Genomic DNA, 15,561 nt, shown 5'->3' with positions numbered 1-15,561 from the left:
ATTGGTTGTACTGGTAAAAAAGATCCATCATTCTCTACCATTTTTAGCCTCTCAGTGGGGTTGTGTTTTTGAACTTTCCTTAATTGAGATAATTGTAATATATGTGGATAGGTTATTTTTGTAACTTTTCTTCTTGAACCAGGATTATATAATATAGTCAGGCATCCATGACTTTAAGAGATTCCCTAGTTTTCTAGTTTATGGCCTATGAGTATTAAGTCCAAAGGGGCCACAATTTAATAATGCTTAAAAATTAGTATTAGAGACATTTTATATATATGGTGACTATTTTGAGTATGGAAAACACAAAAGTAATCCATCACTTGTTATTACTATCTATATCCATGAGGATAAGATAAAACTGTGGATATCCTATAATTAAGACTGGTATTCTTCTTTACTATATAATCCAGTAATTCCATCACTGGGTATTTACCCAAAGAAAATGAAAGCACTACTTGAAAAGATATATGCATCCCTATGTTTATTATAGAATTGTTTACAATAGCCAACTTATGGAAGTAACTCAAGTGTCCGTTGATGAAGGATAAGGTTGTGGTATATATATATACATACACATACCCACATACATGCAATGGAATGTTACTCAGCCATAAAGAAGAACAAATAATGCTGAATGAAATAAGTTGGTCACAGAAAGACAAATATCACTGGATTTCACTCCTATGTGTAACATGAGAAACAAATGAGTGAAGAAAGAAAAAAAAGAGACAAAAAAATTCTTAAATACAGAGAATAAACGGGTGGTTGCCAGATGGGAGGTAATTAGGGAGGTGGGTGAAATGGATAAAAAAAGGGATTAAAAGTACACTTAGCTTGATGAACACTGGGAAATGTATAGAATTGTGGAATCACTATATTATACATTCGAAACTAATATAACACTGTATTTAATTATGCTTGAAAGAATAGTATTCTTCTTAATGATATAGTGTTTCAATTATGGTGTTTTGATATAAAATTGATATTTTACATATACCTCCTTTGTTTTAATTATGCATACATAAAAAGCAATAACAGATTTATCGTAGGTAGTGGGCTTATTCTACTGATGGCATGTAAAAAAAAGGAAATCTTTTAAAATGACAAAAAACCCCAATACATTATAATCTATAATCCTTTTGGTTTTATTTTATTGTTTAGACTCAAGAAATAAAAGTTGTATTATCAATTAAAGATCACATATTCGTTTCCTTTTAGAGCATTTGTAATTATATAAAACCAGTGGCTCTTTATTGGCTTCTAAATGTGTTAATTTGTCAATGATAATTATCTTAACATAACACAGCCTACTTATTACAATCAAAATCTATGACTCCTAAAGGCACCTTTATAATGAGGACAGAGTGCATTAATTCTTCTACAAAGCTGTCTTTAGCCCGAAAGACATCAAAGCCAATAAAAACTAAAAGTAAGGGCAAGATAATCACAAAAGGAAAAAAAGAAAAGAACATCACTAATGTTGCTCACCTAGTAATTGTGACCATTCCACTGAGGCTGTGTATCAAATAATAGTCTTCCTGACATCATTCTATACCCAACAATGGGTATCATTAAATAAATACATCTGTGACAGTTCCTTATAAAATCCTACAGAGAATTTTTTTCCCGCATAACATCGAATATTCTATTACAGAACCATAAATACATTGTTTTCATGAACTGTATATCTGACCTTGAAAAATAAGGTCAGAATTCAAAGTTATTACACTTCAATTTCCTGAAAAAAATGCCATGAAAATATATAGTCTCTTGTTACTGCCTGATTGTTAATTTTGATGGGAAAGTCATGAAAATAAATGCTGTATTGCATCACTAGAGCTTAAATAAATCTGCGTAGCTCTAAAAAAAACCACCCAGAAGCCAAAATGAAAGAAGTATGGGTAGAATAAGAAATTTTATTTGGTTTGCTTCTGATTTTCATTCGTTTCACAAGACTGGATGTTTGTGATGCAATTTCTGGACATATTTCATGTAAGGCATTGTTTGTGTTTGCTTAGAATAGAAATTAATGGAAGAATGGAAAGAAAAACTAGGTTCAATGATTCGGTCTCAATTTAACTGTGTTAAGAGTCATAAGACACTATGTAGTGTATATTTACATTTGTGCATATTATGTTGATTTTTGAACAAAATGATCTGCATGGTTATAATATGAATTTTTCTCTGATCATACTATCAGGAAAATTTTATCATATATCATGCTGTTTTATGTTATTCTCCCCCTTTATACAAGTGGGACCATATGTAATCTCAACAGACTCTGAAAGTCTGTTGGAAATCCTATTAAAAGACTCCTATACCATGTACATAGATAACATACAAAATATGCAGAATGTATATGTTATGAGTCCTAATAATAATTAATAATAAAACAAGCATCAATTTTAGAAATAAAACATTACCTTTTGTTCACGCCGTCCCTCAGGAGTACTCCTGCTTTTTCATTGTTTCCTTATCATTTACTTGCTGTAATTATCAGTTGTCAAATATGCATATATCCTTAAACAATATTTTATCCAGTTTTACCTGTTTTTAAACCTGGTTTATACAATGTATGTTCTTAAGCAATTTATTTTTATTCAGGCAACAGTACTTTTCTAAAATTCGTACATGTTATCTAATGTAGCTTTTTCTTGATCTTGGTCAGTGCTATATAATTATATTCTACTGTGTGATTATGCTATAATTTATTTATACATTATTTTCTGATGGACATTTAGAAGGTTTCCAATTTCTTGGTATTCCAAACAATAGTCCTATGAATATTTTCATACCTGTATGGGCATAGGTGTGGACATTTTAAAAAGATCTATATCTGTTCAGTTTTGAAAGATAATGTCAAATTGTTTCCCTTGTGTGTGAATCACTTTTTTTTTTCTCCCAGCAGCAATGCTTATTAGATCTTATTGCTTCAAATCTTAGCCAATGTTTGGTACTGAATGCATGGGTTACAGATCCTTTTAAAATGCAATCAACAGTAGAAGAAGGATTTATAGGGTTCCATATTCCATAAAGACACTACCACTTGAAAAGGCTATGAAATATACCCCCATTCAAAACATATATGTATGTGAAGCTAGATTTTAATAACAAATTAAATACAGAAGTGGATACGAGAATCCAGCTGTCTCCTATTAAGCCAGACATTGAACAGATTTAAAAAAATAAAACACAATACTAGTCTTCTCAGGGAGTTTATTTTGCTTTAAAAATGCAGTTTTTGTCATAAAATATGTAATGGATTTACACGTGTTTGAAAGGTAGTAAAATATGTTTTAGCCTATTTTCAGAATAATAGTATATAACATATTTTTAATTAATAGGATATATTTAAGTTTACAGAATTTTGTTTTTAAATAAATTAATACATATTTTAAATATTTTTACAGTGTTAATTTACAATGCTCTAAATATCAATAGATATAGCCCATGAAGACAAAAGCAATTTTGGGTCTTTGATATTTTTTTGTTTTCTTTTTCTGAGTTTTTTTTTTTGAAATAATTTACAAAACTAAAATCTATCAATTTTAGCCATATAATTTTGCCAAATGAGTACTGTTGTGTAATCATTATCACAATCAGGACACAGAACATTTCCATCACTCCCAAAAATTCTCTCAGCACTTTGCAATCATGCCTCCTCCAGCCATCCACCTTAGCAAACACTAATATGCTCTATATCCTATAGTTTAGCCTTTTTTTAGAAGTTCATACAAATGGAATCATATAGTTTACAGTCTTTGCATCTGGTCCCTTTCACTTAGAATACTTTTGAAATTCATCCATATTGTCGCATCTATTAATAGTTTTTATTGCTGAATAATGTTCTAGTGTTCAGATATATCATAACTTGATTATACATATGTCAGATCATGGGCAATTGAGTTTTTCCTAGTCTTTGGCTATTTAGAGTAATGTTCCCACATTCATGCACACATCTTTGTGTGAAAATATATTTTCCCTCTCAGTTGAAAGCCTAACAGTGGAATTTCTGGAACATATGGTAAGTAAATGTTTTAACATTATAAGAAATTTTGAAAATATTTTCCAAAGTGACTACACAATTTGTATTCTTTTAAAAACATTGTTTAATTTATTACTACTTTTTTAATTTAAATTTTAGTTAACTTACAGTGCAATATTGGTTTCAGGAGTAGAATTCAGTGATTCATCACTTACAACACTTGCTTCTCATCACAAGTGTCCTTCGTAGTACCCGTCACCAATCTAGTCCATCTCCCACCCATTTCCCACTCCATCAACCCATGGTTTGTTCTCTATCGTTAAGTCTTTTGTGGTTTGCTTCCTCTCTTCTCTTTTTTCCCTCCCTTCCCATTATGTTTATCTGTTTTTTTCTTAAATTCCACATATGAGTGAAATCATATGGTATTGTCTTTCTCTGATTGACTTATTTCACTTAGCATTACATAGTCTAGCTCTATCCACATCATTGCAAGTGGCAAGATTTCATTCTTTTTGATGGCTGAGTTATATTCCATTATATATATATATATATATATATATATATATATATATATATACCACACATCTTCTTCATCTTCTTCATCCATTCATCAGTCTATGGATATTTGGGCTTTCTCCATAGTTTGGCTATTGTTGATAATGCTGATATAAACATTGGGGTGTATCTACCCCTTCAAATCTGTATTTTTGTACCCTTTGGGCAAATACCTAATAGTGCAAGTGCTGGATTCTGGGTTGTTCTATTTTTAGTTTCTTGAGGAACCTCCATACTGTTCTCCATAGTAGCTGTACCAATTTGCATTCCCACCAACAGTGCAAGAGGGTTCCCCTTTCTTTGCATCCTTGTCAACACTTGTTGGTTCTTATGTTAATTTTAGCAATTCTGACAGGTATGAGGGTATCTCATCATGGTTTTGATTTGTATTTCCCTGATGATGAGTGATGTTGAGTATTTTCTCATGTGTCTGTTGGCCATCTGGATGTCTTCTTTGGAAAAGTCTCTATTCATATCTTCTTCCCATTTCTTAACTGGCTTATTTGTTTTTTGGTGTGTTGAGTTTGATAAGTTCTTTATAGATTTTGAATACCAACCCTTTATCAGATATGTCATTTGTGAATATCTTCTCCCATTATGTAGACTGCTTTTTTTGTTGATTGTTTCCTTTGCTGTGCAGATGCTTTTTATCTTTATGAAGTCCCAATAGTTTATGTTTGCTTTTGTTTCCCTTGCTGTTGGCGATGTGTCTAGTAAGAAGCTGCTGTGGCTGACATCAGAGAGGTCTCTGCCTATGTTCTCTAGGATTTTGATGGTTTCCTGTCTCACATTGAGGTCTTTAATCCACTTTGAATTTATTTTTGTGTATGGTGAAAGAAAGTGGTCCAGTTTCCTTCTTCTGCACGTTGCCATTCAGTTTTCCCAACACCATTTGTTGAAGAGTCTTTTTTCTATTGGATATTCTTTCTGCTGTGTCGAAGATTAATTGACCATATTATACCATTTGTATTCTAACTAGCAATGTTTGAGAGCTTTGATTGCACCATATCCTTTTTCAACACTTGATTTTGTTAGTGTTTCTAAATTTTAGCCTTTCTAGTGTGTATATTTGTTTCAAATTTGTGTTTCCCTGATAACTAAGGACACTGAATATCTTTTTGTGTTTATTTGCCATTTCTATATATTCTTTGATGACTCTTTACCAAAGAGTCTCTTTAAAGCAACATTTTGTATTAGAGTCCTTGAATTATTATTATTGAGTTGTAAGGTAAGGGTTATTTATATATTTTGGATGTAAGTCCTTTACTAGATATATAATTTGCAAATACTTTCTCCTACTATGTAGTTTGCTATTTCTTTTTCTTAAGATGTCTTTGGAGAACACCAGTTTTAAATTTTAATGAAGTCTAATTTACTTTTTTGTATTCTACTTAAGAAATATTTGCTCACCCAAAGCCAATTATATTTGTTCCAATATCCTGTTCAAGAAGTTGTGTTGTTTTCCTTGTTTTCTTTCTTTTTTTTTTTTTAGGTCTTTAATCTATTTGGAGTTAAATTTTTAACACCATGTGATAAGGATTAGTATTTATATTTTTTTGCATATGGTTATCCAGTTAATTCAACACTGTTTTTCAAAAAGGCAATTCTTTCCCTATTTATTTGCCTTAGCACCTTTGTTGAAAATTAATTGGTTTTGTGTGTGTGTGTGTGTGTGTGTGTGTGTGTTATATCTATATTTATGTCTGTATCTATATCTAATCTCTCTCTCTCTATATATATGGTCTATTTATGGATTCTTTCTTCTGTTCCATTGATCTATATGTTTTCTTTACATCGAACACATTGTCTCAGTTACAGTAGCTTTGTAGTAACTCTTAAAATCATATACTGTAAATTTTTTTAACTTTGTTGTTTTTCACAATTATCTGGCCTATTTTAGATCCTTTGTATTTAAAGTCTTAATTAGTTTGTGTATGTCTACAAAAAAAGTGATTTTAATTAGGATTTGTTGAATCCATAGTTAACTCTGGGAAGAACTATTACCTTAACAATACTGAGTCTTTGATCTATTTTTTTTTTTAATATATCTTCATTTAGTTATACCTTTAAAATTTTCTCTCAGAAGTATTTTGTGTATTTTATTGAACAAGTCTGGTACAAATTTTGTTAAAGTTATTCTTTTTAAAATTTTCATTTTAATGTTATTTATATGGTACTGGTTTTTAAAAAATTTCAGTTTCTAAACTGTTGTTAGAATACAGAAATACAATAGATTTTATACATTGAACCTGTGTCCCATGAAACTGCCAAATACATTTATTAGATGTATGGCAACACTTTGGTTTAGAACAACAATGAAAAGACTTAGAGTGGTAAAATTATATCACTGTGAGATTTAAGATAACTTTAAAATATCTAGAGAAATCAAGATGTTACCTTGGCTACATTATCTCACTTGATATTACAACTGTAATACATTTTACTTGCTCAGTATTAAATTCAGTGTAAGAATCACAGGTATTTCATCCAGTGGAAGATCACATGGTGTGTGGTGAAATGCACACTCCTGCTTCAGGACAGTAACAAAAATGTTTTGTTGTAGCAAGTTCAGAACAATAGACTCAAAGGCAGCTTTAAGTTTCTCTCTAAGCATGGTGGGGGTGGAATGGATGGCTTCACAAATGCAGACACTGACATAAATACGAAGATTTAAAGGCCAACATGCAATGCACTTAAAAATTTAAATTAATGTCCAATTCATTTATTTAATGAAAAATCACTTAGTAAATTGTGCAAATTTCCATGTAGCAGGTAAGAATAGAAGATACTTCTTTCTGAACACGATGTGAAATATTCTGAAACATTATGTGCCAGATTTTGTGGGAACACAAAGGAAGACTGTTTTCTGCAATAAAAAAAATCAAATCCTTTTAAGTTAGTTTTAGTCTAAGCCTAAGATACACTGCCACTCCTAACTTTCTTTGCTAGTTCTATTAGGGTTGGTTCATGTAGTTAGTACTACTGAAAAAAGTGTAGGCGATTCCACCCAAACACTAATTATTGGTTGCCATCATTTTTGTTGAAACATTGGAGTTCTTTGTATTTAATGGATCCAGACAATGGTAGAGCTTTCATTACCCTAATATTATTTTAGGAACTCTAATTCATTGAGTACTTCTTTCATTTTAGGCACCTTCACATCTGTGAGGTGATTTTCATTCTCATAATAAACCTATGTTGTGAGAATTATTAAACTTATTAAAACCTAGCCTTTGAGGCTGATTTCTTTCACCTAATTAATATTTGATATCCATCCACATTAATGGTATGATATTAGCGATCCTTTGTTATTGCTGAGTAGTACTCCCATCACTGGGTGTTTATACAAATGTTTATCCATTCCTAAGTTGAGGTTATATGCTGTAACCATTCACACAATGTTTTTGTGTAGAGGAAATTTTCTTTTTGCTTCAGTAAACACGTACAAATGGAATTTGTGGGTCATTGGGTAAATGTAAGTTTCACTTCACAAGATACTGAAAAACCGTTCTGAAAGATATGTGGTAGTATCCTATGGTTTTAATTAGCTATAATAAAATTTTAATTGGCCTCCTGAAAGAGGCTGTTGATAGCCATACATGAAAATGTTATATTGAAATCCTTCATTTTCATTGTGAAAAGTTTAGTTAAATGCTATGTTGATCAGTAATCAAATAGTAAGATGGAAGTTTTTATCCCATTTCTCTTTTTTTCCACTGCTATGCATGGGCCCTACATAAAATGGTTATAAATACTGAGGGAGGGGGAGAAAGAGTAGGACTTTCACAATAAAAATTTATATAGTTGGATTTTGAGTATATAGGCAATTGTCAAATAAGTTGTAGATTTTCTTTATATAAATATAACTTATTCAAACAAGAGTATTTTCCCCTGACAATAAGGCAACAGACTTAAGGAACAGATCTTGGAGAAGACTTCACAGATGGACACATAAAAGAACACCCACTAACAGTTTCTAGTTCAATGGACTTTTAAAAAGAGAACATTTTATTTATATTAAAATCCACTAATTTCTACTATATGGGAATGAATTATCAAAACTTATGGTTACGTAAAAGGCTTGAACATCCTGAGAGAATCTTAACGAAAGCATAGCTCATTATAAATCCTCCAGAAGAGAATACAAAGTGCAAAATACTTTTGAATTATCTCATAAAGAATTTCTCTAGGATCCACGGGGAAAAGCTTTATAGAAAATGCAGGACAAATGCTATCAGCCAGCTATTGAATTTTTAGTCTTGCATTCGTTTTAAGAGAATACCTATCGATAATGTAAGCACAACCAAAATCACTCTGCTTAAGTGATACGTTTAAAGAATAAGTGTATGTAAATTATATTCAAGTAGACCATTATTTGAAATATTTATATATGGAATGGCATACAAAGGTATCAAAACAAAAGTGAAAAGATGGTAAGTCAGATTTTAAATAAATGTTTATTTAACACTTTAATTTAGTAAGAAAATTAATACAAGAACAATTTTGTCAAAATTGAGTAAAAAATGAATAATGAATATCCTCTCTCGTAATAAAAACTACCTAGGTGATTTAAGACAATGTATCATTCCCTTTGTTTCTAGAAAGTGTTACGGTATGCATCTTTGTACCGATGGGCAGTTTTATTTTGAGTTGATTGCTTCAAGGGTTATCTAAAATTTTCTTAAAATAATTATATGAGTGCACTTACAATTTGTACACTCAATTCTATTCCAATTAATGCAACTGTCAAGGGGGTGGTAGGCGGAGGTGGTTTATCCTAGCATAGCAGGTATGAGGAGGCAAGTATTCAGACTTGCTCTTGTACTTAAGAGTATTGTCAAATTGTGTGAATCGTTTCATCTCTCTGGGCCTTAGTTTCTTTTATAATAATGCAGAGGGAATGGACTACATGCATGCTTCTCCAATATCAGTTGTTCACATATTACTTGCAAGATTTTTATCATATCTGTGCCAGTTTTGCCACCATTTAATGAATATCACTGTAAGTCAACTCAGTTTCCAAAACTTAGGAGTCATGTGTATAAAATTTGTCTCTTTCTCTTTCTTTTTTAAATATGTGGAACACTTCATGAGTTTGTGTGTCATCCTTGCCCAGGGCCATGCTAATCTTCTCTGTATTGTTCCAATTTTTTAGTATATGTGCTGCCAAAGCTAGCACTTGACTCTTTTCTTTCTAATTTTCATTAAAATAAAAACATGTTGCTTATATAAAACATGTTTCCCTATGAACAACTAAAATAATCTTCCATATCACTAGTGATACAGAACCAGATTTGTTTTCAATACTAGTATATATTGGAATTATGTTAAAACCTAATTGATATTGTTAGATATTTAGGATATAATTATGTAATCTATTATTTCAGAGAATGTTATTTTTATGACTCAAAGTAAAAGTCAAAATAGAAAATTTAAATTTAGGGGCGCCTGGGTGGCTCAGTCGGTTGAGCGACCGACTTCGGCTCAGGTCATGATCTCACGGTTTGTGAGTTCGAGCCCCGTGTCAGGCTTTGTGCTGCCAGCTCAGAGCCTGGAGCCTGCTTCTGATTCTGTGTCTCCCTCTCTCTCTGACCCTTCCCTACTCATGCTCTGTCTCTCTCTGCCTCAGAAATAAATAAACATTAAAAAAAATTTTAAAAAAAGAAAACTTAAATTTATATAACTTTTTCATTTTTTATGTTCTTATAGAATGTCAGGTGTGTAATGAACTTTCTATGCTTTTGCAACCTAAAAATGCATAGGTGAATAAAGAATATTTTCTTGGTATTATAGTGTAGTATCGTACTAGTATTTCATTTTAAGACAAAACTAATCTTTAATACATTCTTGGAGAAGTAGGGAATCCCAGTTTTGTTGCATTGTATTAATTGAAGATGCCCCATACGCTATGCATAACTCAAAATTATTACTGCCTTTATTCAAATTATTAATGTAACACAGCTATTTCTAAATTTAATGATGAGTAGTTTTACTCATCAGTTTTAATTACTTTTATTTAAAGTGCCATATTCTTTTACAAAGCTCGTATTTCCATAAGAACTTCAAACTTTGTGAAATCTTACTCATCCCCCCACCCCAAAATTGCCACATAAAAGCTAGAGCTGTCAAGGGGAGGAAAAGATCATGAAAAACATTCAAACATCCCTGAGAAGACCTGATTTTAATGCCTTAATAAATAGTTGAGTGTAACATAGTAGCCTTCAAATTTTACTTAGCACCACACTTCCAGTACCATAGCTCCATTTGACCCTATAAAAATGCTGTTAATGGCTCTGTTTACTAGAATTTATTGCTACCAAGATGGAAAGTCACAATGCTATGAAACTAGTAATGTAGCAATATGCAACCTCAAGCCCTATAATGTGGCTATATTTTGAAATCATTAAAATGCAGATGAGGATTAAGCTAAAGACTGATTTTGTGATTGCTTTTAAGATATTGAGTAGTTCTTAAAATATATGTATGGGTGAGTGTGTATAAATAACTTGCATATTAGTGTATTTCAAAATTGTTCTGATGGAAAAGGGTGTTTTCTTTGGCCGATGATTTCCCAGTTATTTTTAAAATGTTCTGTGATTCATCAAGTAATCAGATAAATTTCTGTTTTTTACTATTGTGATTGTAAATATACAGCTTTCTATATTTTTTTAGTGATTTTCAGGTATTGCTTGTATGAGATATTTAAAGCGTTTTGAACAGAAATGTTCTCTTTATAACTTATTGCATATATCTGCTTCAGATTATTGTGGGGCATTTCAAATCAGTACCTATTATTCTTCTAGGCAAACTTCTTTAATGGTGTATATTTGTATGCACATATATTAACACATGTTTATATGCATAATCTCTTTGATAGATAAATTCTTGGTTTGTATCAACTGATTCTATCAAGATATGAATTAAAACACCTCTACAGAACATGTTCATTATCTACAGGACAAAGTACAGATATTATTTACTTTATATAAAGAAATACAAATCTGTTGAATAATATTAAAATCTGAAATTTCAGAGGGGAATTTATTTTTTAGAATCGATATTTCACACCCTCTTCACATTTGATAGCTACCCTATATCTGTTTAAAAGGCAGAGGTTTATCCAGTTTCTTCGGGTTTCTTGCTTTTACTTGGCTCACTGCACATTAGTGGCACTAAATGGACAAAAGAGGACCCTTCACAGACCACTTAGCTCACCTCCATTGCTCTGTGCCCATTGATCCGTATAAGCTGTATTTCTACAAAATGTTACAAAGAGGTTTATTACTTGATTTTTCTTACACTAGTTAGAATTGATGATATAATTCTGGGGACATCTTGACATTATATTTCTCTTTTCCCTCTAAAGTGTCTCAACCACACCCATGGCTTCAAATACTAGCTATATTAACCAATGGCTTTCAAGAATAAATGTTCCCTCTGACGACACTTAAGCTACAGACTCCCTACTCCACAGTTCTCCTTTGGAACACCTTAAATTTAGTATTTTCCAAATCAATGACCTTCTCTCCTCAGCCTAATCTGCTCCTGCTCCCTTGTTCCCTTTCTGGATTAATGGTGTCCCACAGCATGCAAATCCTCTGTCTTTTCAGAACTAACGCAAAAGTCTTCCAGCTGGCTTCTCTGGTTTCAGTCTTGCTATCTCCAATTCCTTTACCCATGCTGCACATGGAATGTGATACACATAAAACATAAATCTTAATCTATTTTTCACATTTGAGGAAAATTAGTACATTTTCAGACACCTATGGATAAAGGTCAAGCTGCATGAAGAAACACACAAGTTTCTCTCTTGGGAGGGTGGAGGATCCTGTATACTCCTTTTCTCTGCTTGTCTTACTGGCTTGTGTCTGCTCTGGCTTGGTTCAGCCCTTGGAAGACATTAGTGGGACGAGGACTGTAGGAAAGTTAGAAGACAGGGAGAAACCAGGGGAGAAAGACCTCTTCCTTAGTCGTTAAAATGGCTGTGACTGCTCTGCAGCTCCAGCTTCCAAAGGGCAAGAGTCCCTCCTCTCTTTAGAGGACCTCAGTTCTAGGAGTGGTAATAGTTTCTTGCAATTCTGGCTAACCTCTGGACTGCTCCCATTCATTTTCTGTCCTCTATGCTTCTCAATCACCTTTTAAACCAATTTGTCATCTGTGCATTTAACTAAATGGAATGTCCGATTTCCTTTCACTGACTGAAAACCTGATTCGTAAAATCATTGCATTAGCATCTCTCAAACTTTCCTCAATGATTAAAAAAATAGATAGGATCTTTGGAGCCAGATTTGCCTCATGTCTACATCATTGGTGATCTCGGACAAGTCCCTTACAACTACGAGCCTCTTTTTCCTCATCTCAGTGTCTGAGGGTTATACTATGTGCCTCACTGGGTGGCATGAGAACTAAAATAGAATTTGATAACATGTGAATGTGCCCTCAGCACAGTGCCTGGCACCTGACAAGCACTCATTACCTGGCAGAAATTGAATCAGTAACATTCAGTGATATACTGAAGTCCTAGTGCCTAGCCCAGTACACATGGTACATGCTCAATAGCTACTGAAGAAATCACCAACTACTCTTTTAACAAGATGTCTCCTTTCCTTTATCCTCAAAGGTATGACTTTAATTCCTACCTGAATGCCTGACTGCAACACATTCTTTACTCTTCTCCTACTTCCCATCTTTATGCCCCTTCTTTATCAGCTTTTAAATATTTTCTTATGGCTTTTAAGATGAAATGTGAACTTCTCAGCTTGGCTTAGGTTTCATGTTTTCTTCTCAATCATTATTACAATATTAGGCTCATATCTTTACCATGTTCTCCGTTGCTTTCAACTTTCCTTGTAATTTTCTGAGTGACCTGTAAATCCTCTCGTCCTATTTCACCTGTACTTGATAACTGCTCTCCCTTTAGCACTCTTCTTAGTTTCGAAGTAATCTTAACTTTGCTTTTACTCAATGACTCAGTTCAGGAGCTGATTTTCTGTAGACTGGTTTTTGAATACTCCCCACTTTCATCTGTAGACACCTCCAACACTGTAATTTCCTGATTATGGCCAAGTCTCTCACACTTGATGGTAGACACCTTTTTTTAAAAGTGTTTAGCATTTTGGTTGAAATATAGCAGTCATGTGATAAATGTCTGCTTGATAATGAATCAAGAAAGAGCTGAGACTGAGCCCACACATAATGCCCAAAGATCCCTCTTTTCTAAGTAAATCAGTCTGTTAATCTACCTCTCTGAAAGGGTTATTCACTAAATCTTCTCCCTTATGTAAAAAATCATATGAAATTTGATCATACGAAATTTAAACTGTTCTTACTATAGTTGTTTGATGTATTAATCTACAAACCCTGGCAAAAAGATGTAATAAGCCTCTTCTGAAGTTCCTTGTTCCTTGTGAATATGTTCCTTGTTCTTCATGAATTGTACTGCTTTCAAAGTGCTCACAACTTATCATTTTACTAATTCATTTAATTAATTAATTAATTTGAGAGAGAGAGTACAGGAGAAGGGCAGAGAGAAAGAGAGAGAGAGAGAGAGAGATCCATCTCAGCACAGAGCCCAATGCAAGGGTCTATCCCACGACCCTGGGATCATGACCTGAGCCAAAATCAAGAGTAGGATGCTCAACTGACTGAACCACCCAGGCGCCCCACTAGTTCATTTTAAAATCTTAGTTTCAGTTATATAAGATGAGTATGTCTTAAAGATCTGTGCTATAACACTGTGTGTATAGTTATCAGTACGTTACTGTGCACTTTAAATTTTGTTAAGATGGTAAATTTCATGTTAACTGTTCTTACCACAGTGAAAAAATAATTAAATCTTACCCCTAATTAGCAGCAAATCTCATCAGCTTGTTCCTTTTCAGAGCCCATCTTTTTATTCTTCGTATAAATTAAAATTTTTCTCTGGCTCTAATCTTGTGAAAGTTTGTGATTTCTTAAGAGTAACTGACATCTCTTCATCTGTATATTACTACAAATGCCCTGGAGTAAATTTCTTTTGGCAGTGGAACTTAAACTCATTTAGAGCAGGGAAGTGGTCTTGCAAAATTACTTCACTTCTTGGATTTCAATTATTTTTGTTCAATGTTGACTTACACTTTAGTCCAAAGTTCAAGTCCCTCACAAAGAAGACTGATTCTGATTCTTGTGTTGCAGGAATGATGCATCTTGACTTCCTTCCCACATGGTGACACATGTACACACACACACACACACACACACACACACACACACACAGTGACTCACTTAACCTTATATACTGGAGAAAAGAAGAGTAGTGGAAGACAACTTTCTCAAATATCTTTCTCTATTAATGGCAATTCTAAGAATTATCAGAGGAGCAGAGTGCCATTTTTTCCTTTGATTTTCCTTCAGTTTCAAGGCAGTGATGAAAAGAGCTAACAGACTACTGAGGTAAAAAGCACCCACTGATTAAGAATATCAGTGCAAAATTCTTGAGTATCTTAATTCTTAAGACATATTTTTATGCCTGTGTTAAAGAACTGAATTTTGCTTCTAGGTATTTTGTGTGTGTGTTTGTGTGTGTGTGTGTGTGTGTGTGTGTGTATGATCTGAACAGCTGTCTAAAATCTCATATCCTTCCTAGAATGATTATATGCCTTAAAGAAAGAAAATGTGAAAGAATTACAAGAAAATAAATATAAACATTGCTATTGTCCTATTCACTTCTGGAAAATGCAAAATTCTGGGCACTCCATAAATATTGTTGATTATGAGTAGAGAGTGAATTTCTATCAATTGCTGGCAACACGGTCCATCTCATTTGATTTACTGAGCTATATAAAAAGATAGATTACATTTAAATCTTTTTTATTACAGTTAATGTTTTATTATTTTTATGTTTAAGTACCACAAAGTTGATGTAAATTTTCTTTTCCAGGGAAAAATAACCAGTGCTATTTAATCTCTACTAAAGATAAATAATACCACAAGGCTAATTAAAATAAAATAGAATCAAATGGGTTTTTAATGAGTTAAAT

At 32.7% G+C, this 15,561-nt stretch overlaps 1 non-coding gene across 1 annotated transcript; it reads right to left on the bottom strand.

Moving 5' to 3' along the window:
- Positions 1–9,614: 9,614 nt before the first annotated feature.
- On the bottom strand, positions 9,615–9,722 carry LOC111559581. Its single transcript, XR_002740710.1, has one exon. It is a non-coding gene; the product is annotated as a U6 spliceosomal RNA (small nuclear RNA).
- Between the last annotated feature and the right edge of the window lie 5,839 nt (positions 9,723–15,561).

This window comes from Felis catus, chromosome A2, assembly GCF_018350175.1.
Source record: "Felis catus isolate Fca126 chromosome A2, F.catus_Fca126_mat1.0, whole genome shotgun sequence".
Lineage (NCBI taxonomy): Eukaryota > Metazoa > Chordata > Mammalia > Carnivora > Felidae > Felis > Felis catus.
This window is presented reverse-complemented; position numbering and strand designations above follow the sequence as displayed.